Genomic DNA, 9,701 nt, shown 5'->3' with positions numbered 1-9,701 from the left:
ACCAAATGGAGGAAGAGTTGGATGTTTTCTTGTTTGTTTTGTTTTGTTTTTATATTTAGTTGCAATTCACTAGTTACTATTAAATATTTAAATCCACTTTTTCAAATATCCTATACAGAAATTTTTTCTTATAAACTGCTTTTAGCTTCTGTTGAAAATACTTCAAAATTATTTTCCCTTTAATCGTAAAAATAAGTTATAAATATCAAAACTAAAAAGGAGTGAAGGGTGTGAAAATATGCCACCCCAAAATATGCCTCTTTAACAAAAGGATTATTTTGAACTGATTGAGAAACAGCAGACACAAGAGAAGCTCTGAAAATACAAGAGAAGTTACCCTTTTATAAGGGAAATTTACATTTATAAAGTCCCCAGTGTAAGGATATACCAAAAAGAAAAGGATTACTCACTAGAAACTCCTATTGATGGAGAAGGAATCAATGTAAATCTGAATAACAAGCCTTACTCTTGTTTACCATACTTTTCCTGCTTACCTCCCTACAACGGGCCTTCCTCACACTCTCCTCCTTTGTCTTTAGCTGAGGACGGTATTTAAGCCTAAATTCGAAGCCACAGCCAAAGTTAGTCATTTTTCCCTGGGTATCTCCCATGTACACAGGAGCTAGATATACTAATAGTGAAGGATACTCCAAAGAAAGGCAGGCAGGGACAAGGGGCCCCACCCTAAAAGGAAACCACCCTTAAAAGGATTTTACACCACCCTGGAAGGAGACCTCCATCCTTTCCCACTCGAACAACTACCTGATAGGTAGGTGAGCATGTACAAAAACCTGATCAGGTGACAGGTGCAGGGAGGATTAATCAGATTAAAATCACCCAAACCACGGGGCGCCTGGGTGGCTCAGTCGTTAAGTGTCTGCCTTCGGCTCAGGTCATGATCCCAGGGTCCTGGGATTGAGCCCTGCATCGGGCTCCTTGCTCAGCTGGGAGTCTGCTTCTCCCTCTCCCTCTCTCCCTGCTTGTGTTCCCTCTTTCGCTGTGTCTCTCTCTGTCAAACAAATAAATAAAAATTTAAAAAAACAAAAAAACAAAAAAAACAACTCAAACCGAAGACCCCATAAAAACCCCTAGACTTAGAAACTCTGGTACCCTCTTGGGTACTCTCCCTCTTTGGGAACTCTGTACTATTGTTTAATAAATGCCGCTTTGCTGCCCACCACTCTTGGTCTGATCTACCTTTCCATTCTTTAAAGCAGCATGACCAAGAACTGCGGGCACCAAAGGAAAAGAAATCCTGCAACACTAATACGCTTCTGGTTTTTTTTGTTTGTTTGTTTTTTCTCTTGTCAATCTGTCTTTTGTTATAGAGGTCCCAGCTGAGATCTTAGAAGAGTATAGGGAAAACTACCTTTTTTCTTCCCTATAGAACATAGAATTAATATCTCAGATAAAGAAAATTACCTATTCCATTACCAAGAAAAGGATATATAATTGACATAAGGACATACAAATCGGTTATTTGATGAGTTTTAATAGAGTACATTAAATTTGGCTTCTGATTATAAAACAAAAATATTATTCTTGTTATTAAGGGGAAAAAAAATCCAAGGCCGTATAAGAATCACAAAATACTCTAGTCTCAATAAGACTCCATATTCATGCATTAAGATCAGGTTGCATATTAAATAGGAGAAAAATAAATAGGAAATAGATTATGAACTTTCTGCTTAGAAATAAATTAAGAAAATGTATAGAGTATCATTGAACAAATTTTTAAGAAACCAAACTTTCTGGTGCTTTTCTAGTGGCTTATAAAGCAAAAAAAAATAAAAAAAAACTGGCATCTGAGTGGCTCAGTCGGTTAAGAATCTGTCTTTGGCTGGGGTCATGATCCCAGGGTCCTGGGATCCAGCCCCACATCACTGAGCCCCGCATCACTGAGCCCTGCTCAGTGGGGAGCCTGCTTCTCCCTCTCCCTCTGCCTGTTGCCCCCGCCGCTTGTGCGCACGTGCACTCTCTCTGTCAAATAAATAAAATCTTAAAAAAAATAAAGCAAAAAAATCTGGTCAATGATGCATGAAAAAAGTGACAGAGTTGTGAAGTATAGACCATTTCTTTTGGAGATTAATTAATTGAAATCAAGTATACATAGGTGCTAAATTCATATGACTGAAACCTGGAAGGTGAAAGTAAAATTGTAAGATCTCCCTTTATCCAAGTTAGCCAAAGGGGGGTGGGGAAGAAGGAAGGAAGCAAAGATGGAAGGAAGGAAGCAAAGATGGAAGGAAGGAAGGAGGGAAGGAAGGAAGGAAGGAAGGAAGGAAGGAAGGAAGGAAGGAAGGAAGGAAGAAGTAAGGAAGGGAGGAATAGAGGAAGGGAGGAAGGGAAGAAAAGATATTATTACGGTTAGACTATCATACAGTCTGAAAGCTCTGCAATTGCTTTTTTCCACCACAAAAATCCAACTTCTACGTTCATAAACCCAATTGTCTTTGAAAAACATCTTGTCAATTATCCTTCTATTTCACAGTATAGCCAATCCAATTTCAAAATCAAAACTGTTCTTCCTCATTATTTTACCATGCTATATAAATTCCAGTAAGAAACGGATTTGAATGTCATTCAATCTGATGATCAACTTGAGTACATTGTTCTTACATTCTACTTATGATTAGTATTGTGATCATTCCTGAGCCTGTCTTATAACAAATACTTTACACCTTGGGCAAATTTTCTTTAAATGCCAGCCCACCAGAAACTTATGTGATTTGGCTGGGGAAAAAGTGGCAAGTTACCATGACTTGACACCTCTTGTATCATGACTCCAACATAACAGGGTCATTCAGATCAGAATGACATTATAACAGCAATTGTTCTGGTCTCTCCCTTGTCACAGTCATTATCTTTGGTCATTTTATTTAAATGCATCATTTAGTTTGACAGCAAATTCTATGACAGAATAAAAGGGACCTTGGGGGAGGGGTGAAAAAAACATCCCTAAGTAAAACTGATTTGACATCAAGTAACTTCAAGGTTAACTCTGCACACTGAGGTGCTATCTCCTCTACCAAGAAGAATGCTGGCATAGCTAAACTGGGCTATTTAACCTTGAGGGTTAGAGGAAAAAAAGAGTAGGCTGTTGAAGCCTTTAAGGACCTATGTATAGAAAACTCAATAATTATTAAAAAGTGAGAGAGAGAAAGAAAACTAATTCATTTACAAAAAATGTATTTCAAATGTTCAAAGTAGGGTTAAGTCATGGTTAGGAGTTTTAATTTATTCTCAATTTAAAAGTATAGGCTTTGAAGTTACACAAACTTGAGAATTGTTCTTAGGGATTAAGTAAAATAAAAAGACTGTACTTAACACTGAAAATACCTAATAAATAGGGAACATTTATTAATGGTATCACTGTAATGTAACTAATAAGAGAAATGATAACCCCTAATCAATCAATTAGTAATGTTTAAGTTCAAGATTAAGTTTGATGACTGGTGATTACTTCCATATTCCTTTCCACTTGGCTTATAGATCCAGGTGTGTCTTTAATCAACATCAATTCTTATCCATTTCCATTTCTTCTCCTTTAAAATCAGAGTAATGTGAATTTTTAAAAACAAACATGATGCTTCCACTGTCTTGTGAAGAGTAGGAGAGGAGAGCCAGGAATAACACATGACATCAATAATATAGCCTGAATGAAGTTGGTACCTCAGGAAGCATGAAAATAGGGCTGCCAACAGATTTGGAAGTGAGAAATAAGAGAATAGAAAACAAAACAAAACAATTTCACAGTTTTGTCCAAAGGTTTCATAAGCTTGGGTTCTAATAAAATATTTATATGCTGGATACTTGCTGTAGGGAACCATTGCATGAGGTATGAATAAATCTGCACTGAGTCTGTTGAGGGCCTAGAGACCACCCTCTGTCTGAGATATATCATGACTAAAGATGTCCCACTGAACCATTTAGGAACATGTGGAAGAATTGGCATCACCCAGAATTTCTTGCTAATCCTAATTTTTGTCTCAATTAAATGTAATGAATTCAATAATTCAATGGTCTCCTGGGGGTTAATTCAATCCCTTTCAGGTTATAATTCAGTTCTTCAAATTCTTTCTCCTTAGGCTACCTTCCAAGAGGTCTATCGCAAGAGTGGGCAAACTTGATCTGTAAATGGCCAGACAGTATATTTGAGGTTTTATTGGCCGTATAGTCACTATTGCAACTATTCAACGCCATCAGGAGGAAAGTAACTATAGTCAAGATGTAAATGAATGAGTATGGCTGTGTTCCAATAAAGCTTTATTTATGAATGCTTTATATGAAATTTTATCTTCATATATCATTCAAGGGCTGCTATAAAATATTTTGGGTTTTTTTCAACCATTTAAAAATGTAAAAGCCATTCTCAGCCTATAGGACATATAAAAACAGGCAGCAAGCTATAGTGGACCGTGGGCTACAATTTGCTGACCCCAGGTGTGTTGTATACTACTGGGGACTCTTTAAGTGACCTTGGGCACTGGGACAGGGAGGTTCTTAGCATCAAGCTAATCTCTGGGTGTGTTAGCTGGTGATCACTAAGAGTCTGCCTATTTGTTAGATGGCTGTACTCTTTTTTTTTTTTTTAAAGATTTTATTTATTTATTTGACAGAGAGAGAGTGAAAGCAGGAACACAAGCAGGGGGAGTGGGAGAGGGAGAAGCAGGCTTCCCGCGGAGCATGGAGCCCGATGTGGGGCTCAATCCCAGGACCCTGGGATCATGACCTGAGCCAAAGGCAGACGCTTAATGACTGAGCCACCCAGGCGCCCCTAGATGGCTGTACTCTTGTGATCTTAAATTTCTCAGCTTGGTCGGACCTCTTAACCCTCCAACCTGACCCTGCTTCCCCTCTGTTCCTGATTTTGTAGACCCCTTAGAACTGGTGCCACATCTGTCTTATCCTTGGCCCCAGGTTGCTCTCACCATACTAGGTTCTTTTGTAGTCTTTAAACCAGTGTCCATACATTCTGAAACTAAGAAGCAAGTACAAGTCAATGAAATCCTCTCTCCACCAAACTGAACCACCCACTCTTTTGACTGCTGAGCTGCTGCATATGGGCCAGAGCAGTCCTGGACATTAGCTTCCTAAAGAACTACCAAATGCTGAGCAAGGCTATAGCCTGTCTGCCCTTAGTTTTCCTGTTTATACATGCAGCAAGCTTCCTCCCCATTCTGTGTGGGGCTTTGAAGCATTGGAAGGTAGGTTAAAATTCCATTACTTTTGTCTCCAACATCATATTCTCCTTCTTTCAGAGAGAGTATTATCATTCTCTCCTTCCCTGATAGTGGGCAACCTGCAGAGAAAAATCAATTTATTAATAAGGAAATTAATTCAGGAAGTATTAAAAATATTTCACCCTTAATATGTAGGTTTCCATGGATAGAAATGAAGAGGTTAAAAATTCTAGCAAAAGAGAACAAGATAAATAAAAAAAATAAATAAAAAAGCAAACAGAAGATTGTCTACAAAAACACAGACTTCATTCAAAAGCAAAATGCTTATTTTATGATTTGGTGCAGAAACCATTCTAGGATAAAGAACCAATTTATAATGAGGCAAAATAACCTTCATGTTAATTACTAACAGAGCTTTTTCCAGATAGCATTGTGCTCAGAGAGTATATTTACTAGGAGAAAAGTAATACTTTATCATATGTAAATTTGTGTTACAGAAGCATTTTTAATACTGGGTTGTTTTGTGATGAATAGAATAAAATCCATGTTGAAAAATTTTGTTAGCGAAATAGGTTTTTTTTTTTTTTTTTTTAACGTGGCCATGAATTAATATAACTAAAAAAGATTCTGGTGATGGTTTAGTAAATACTTGTTATTTACTAAATAATTATTCAACAATATTTACTGAGTACCTGCTATATGCCAAGCACTATGGTAGGGCCAGCTATCATGTAGTGAACAAAAAACCGTCAAGCAGGAGACAGACAATAAACAAGATAAATAGTAAAATATATGTGAATAAATGATGTTATAAGAAGGAATTATAAAACAGAGAAAGCCCCATGAAATGTGAAGTTAAGCATTAAAATTTTAGATCAAGTGGCCAGTAAAGTCTTATTAAGAGATGATTTTTGAATAAAAATATGAAGGAAGTGAGGCAGCTAACCATATCAATGTAACAGGAAGACTATTCCAAACTGTGAGTATACTAAGGGCAGAGGACTTCTTGAAAGTATGTCTGATATGTGAGAAAGGCCAAGGAAGCCAGAGTTGCTAAAATCCTAAGAGGAAAAATTGAAGGTTGAGAGGCCATGTGGAGCCAGATCACATGGAAGGAGTTACAGTGAGGCTTTTGAGTTTTACTCTGAATTAGAAAGCCATAGAAAAATTTGGTGCAGAGGAGTAACCTAATCTGATGATAATTTAATAGGATCACTCTGGCCACTGTGTTGATAAATAGTCTGTAGGAGTATAAGATTGGACAAGAGAGGCCAAGCTGGGAAGCTGTTAACAATAATCCAGGCAAGGGAAGATGGTGGCTTGAACTTATATGATAGCAGTAGATACGATGAGAACAGTCAGATTCCGGATATATCTAAAGGTAGAACCAAATAGATTCCCTGTGAACTTAGATATGAGGTTCAAGAGAAAAGAATGAGTCAGGCATGTCACCATGTATTTTGTTTTGAGAAGCTGGGAATAGAAAATTGTCACTTACCTGAGATAGCAGCAAAATGCTAGAGGAGTTGGCTTGGGGGAATATATCAGGAGGTGAGTTTTAGACAGGTTAAGTTTTAGGAGCCTATTAGACATCTAGATGCAAAAGTTAAGGGGCCATTTGGAGCTAAGGAAAGAAACATGAGCCAGATATATAAATGTATGAGTATCAGTATACAGGTGGAATTTAAAGCCTGGAGACTGCATAAGATAAAGAGAGGAGAAACCAGCAAAAGAAATTGAGTAGGAATGGACACAAAGGTACAAAGAAGGCTACATGAGTCAAGTATGTTGGAAAGTAAGTGAGGACGGTACTTCAAAAGTAGTGATATATCAGATATTGAGACTGGAGATCTATGTGCCCAAGTTGTTAGGACATTCTGGTTTGCTTCTCTTTCATGCAGTCTTTGGATTAGTGGCGTTGGACTGTAGCTGGTTATGTCTGATGACCCACTGAATGAGTAAACATATCTGAACACCAGCCTTGAAAATAGTGAATGAATGAGTTGGTTAACCAAGAAAATTTGCTACTAGGATGTTTTGGATTAGCTTAATACTACTGAACAAATATTAAGTTACTACTGTTTTCTTTTTTTATTATTTTTTTACTAATATATAATGTATTATTTGTTTCAGGGGTACAGGTCTGTAAGTTACTACTATTTTCAAGATGTCTGGAAGTCAGAAAGATGAGAGAGATGTAACCACTATCCTTTGGGAACTCACATTCTAATAGAATTTATTAAAGCTGACACACAACATAAATATTAAATGTAATCAGTATGAATCTTAATCCACAAAACTCAGGTGAACAAAAACTGTAAATTTGCTTATTTTTCAATATTTTAAAACTTAATTTTGTATTTTGGTCTCTGATCAGGTGATGAAAATAAAATCTTAAGTCAAACCATTTCCTTTATTCCAGGGGTTTTGCCATAAATCTAGTGTTCTTATGTAATGCCTTGGTATCAAGGAATGAGGGGATGGTATCGGTCCTTACTCAGGAGCTCTTCCTGTCTGCACCCTCTCAGATGAGCATGTTCCCATCCGATCCTCAGACACGGATGAAGGCAGGTTGCCTCTGCATTTTCTTATGCTCCCTCCTTTAGCAATTCTCCAGGTCTGGCTGTCTTTTTATTACTTATGCAGTCTCCAAAAAGCACAGGAAGCCACCAAATGCTCTCCCTCAAAGCTGAGTTGTGAGAAATTCTGTGGAGGCTGCTCCAGGTTCTCTCATCTTAAACATGCTACCCTAAGCTGACTTTTGTTTCCATGTGATTCTGGGAACAAGGTGGAGCTCTGGATCATGGGACCTGTTTGGGTACTCACTGAGAAAGAGGAAATGGATCTTGCTCTGAGATTTTGGATCTGTCTATGCCTCCCCATTTTTCAAGCAAGAGTAGAGACACAGAACACAGGGGCTCACCATACATAAACTTTCTTGCTTATCCTCTGGTTATCCCTCCCTTCTTTTCAGTCCAAATAGATTTTACTGAATCTGTGAGCATGGAAAATACTGATTCTGTCTATTCTATTCATCACAAAACAATTACATTGTTTGATTTTTTTAGACAAGCTTTGGAAAAGTCCAAAAGGCCTTTCTCCTAATGAGGAGTTTCAAAGGTCCTTTCAGAAGTTGTTTATTCTTTTCTCTCTTATTTCTGATATTGGTTATACCCACTCCCTGAAACATTAATATTGTAGCTTCCTTCTCTAGAACAAATTGTCATGGACTATAAAGAACTACAGTTAATATCTCGAAGTATTATCCTATTTATTTATTTTTCCATTAGTAAATACTTGCAAGCTTGAAAAAAAAATTTTTTTTTGAAATTTCAAAGACCCCTCCATGCTAAGAGCATAGGACCTTAGTTGAATCTGTTTCTGCAGAATCTTATCTCCTACCTACAAACAGCCAAGAGAACTGTTTTCACCAGGCTCTCCAAGATTGGGTGATAAGATTGAAAGTTGTGTGGATGGGGCGCCTGGGTGGCTCAGTTGGTTAAGCGACTGCCTTCGGCTCAGGTCATGATCCTGGAGTCCCTGGATCGAGTCCCGCATCGGGCTCCCTGCTTGGCGGGGAGCCTGCTTCTCCCTCTGACCCTCCCCCCTCTCATGTGCTCTCTCTCTCTCTCTCTCATTCTGTCTCAAATAAATAAATAAAATCTTTAAAAAAAAAAAAAAAGAAAGTTGTGTGGAGTTTTCACCTCACTCTACTAAGGTTTTGAGAGATAATAGCAAATATCTGTATTGGTCTCTACCCCTGGTTCCTGACACAGAGCTCCTAAGACCCTTGCTAAGTGACAAGAGCACTAGGAACGTCTTTTTGTCTAATGAGGCTTCTCTGAGTGGTCTCCTGGATGGGGGTTGATCACCAGCAAGACCAAGCTATGATTAGAAGTTTGCAATTTTCACACACACACACACACACACACACCCTGTTCCCACTTCTCCAGAGAGGGGAGAGGAATGGAGTTAATGATCTGTCATGCCTACATGAGGAAGCCTCCATAAAAATCCTAATAGTCCGGGGTTCAGAGAACTTCCAGGCTGGTGAACACATCCACACCGGGAGGGTGATGCACCCCAATTATTGGGCACAGAAGCTACTGTACTCGGGACCCTCCAAGACCTCATCCTATGTATCTCTTCACCTGGTTGTTCATCTGTATCCTTTATCATATCCTTTAATAAACTGGTAAACCTAAGCAAATATTTCCCTGAGTTCTGTGAGCATCTCTAGAAAATAATCAAATCCGGGGTGGGGGAGTTCATGGGAACCTCCAATTTGTAGCCAAGTTGGATAGAAGTTGTGGCTACCCTGGGGACCTACTACTTGCAGTAGTTATCTGAAGTAGGAAGCTGTCCTGTGAGACTGAGCCATTAACCTGGGGGATCTGATGCTATCTCTAGGTAGACAGTGTCAGAATTAAGTTGTAAGACACCCCGCTAGTGTTATAGAATTACTTGGTATGGGAAAAAAACCCACACATTTGGTGACCAGAAGCGATAGGAGGTAAA

The sequence above is a fragment of the Halichoerus grypus genome, chromosome 1 (genome assembly GCF_964656455.1).
Source record: "Halichoerus grypus chromosome 1, mHalGry1.hap1.1, whole genome shotgun sequence".
Classification (NCBI taxonomy): domain Eukaryota; kingdom Metazoa; phylum Chordata; class Mammalia; order Carnivora; family Phocidae; genus Halichoerus; species Halichoerus grypus.
Note: the sequence above shows the minus strand (reverse complement) of the source record.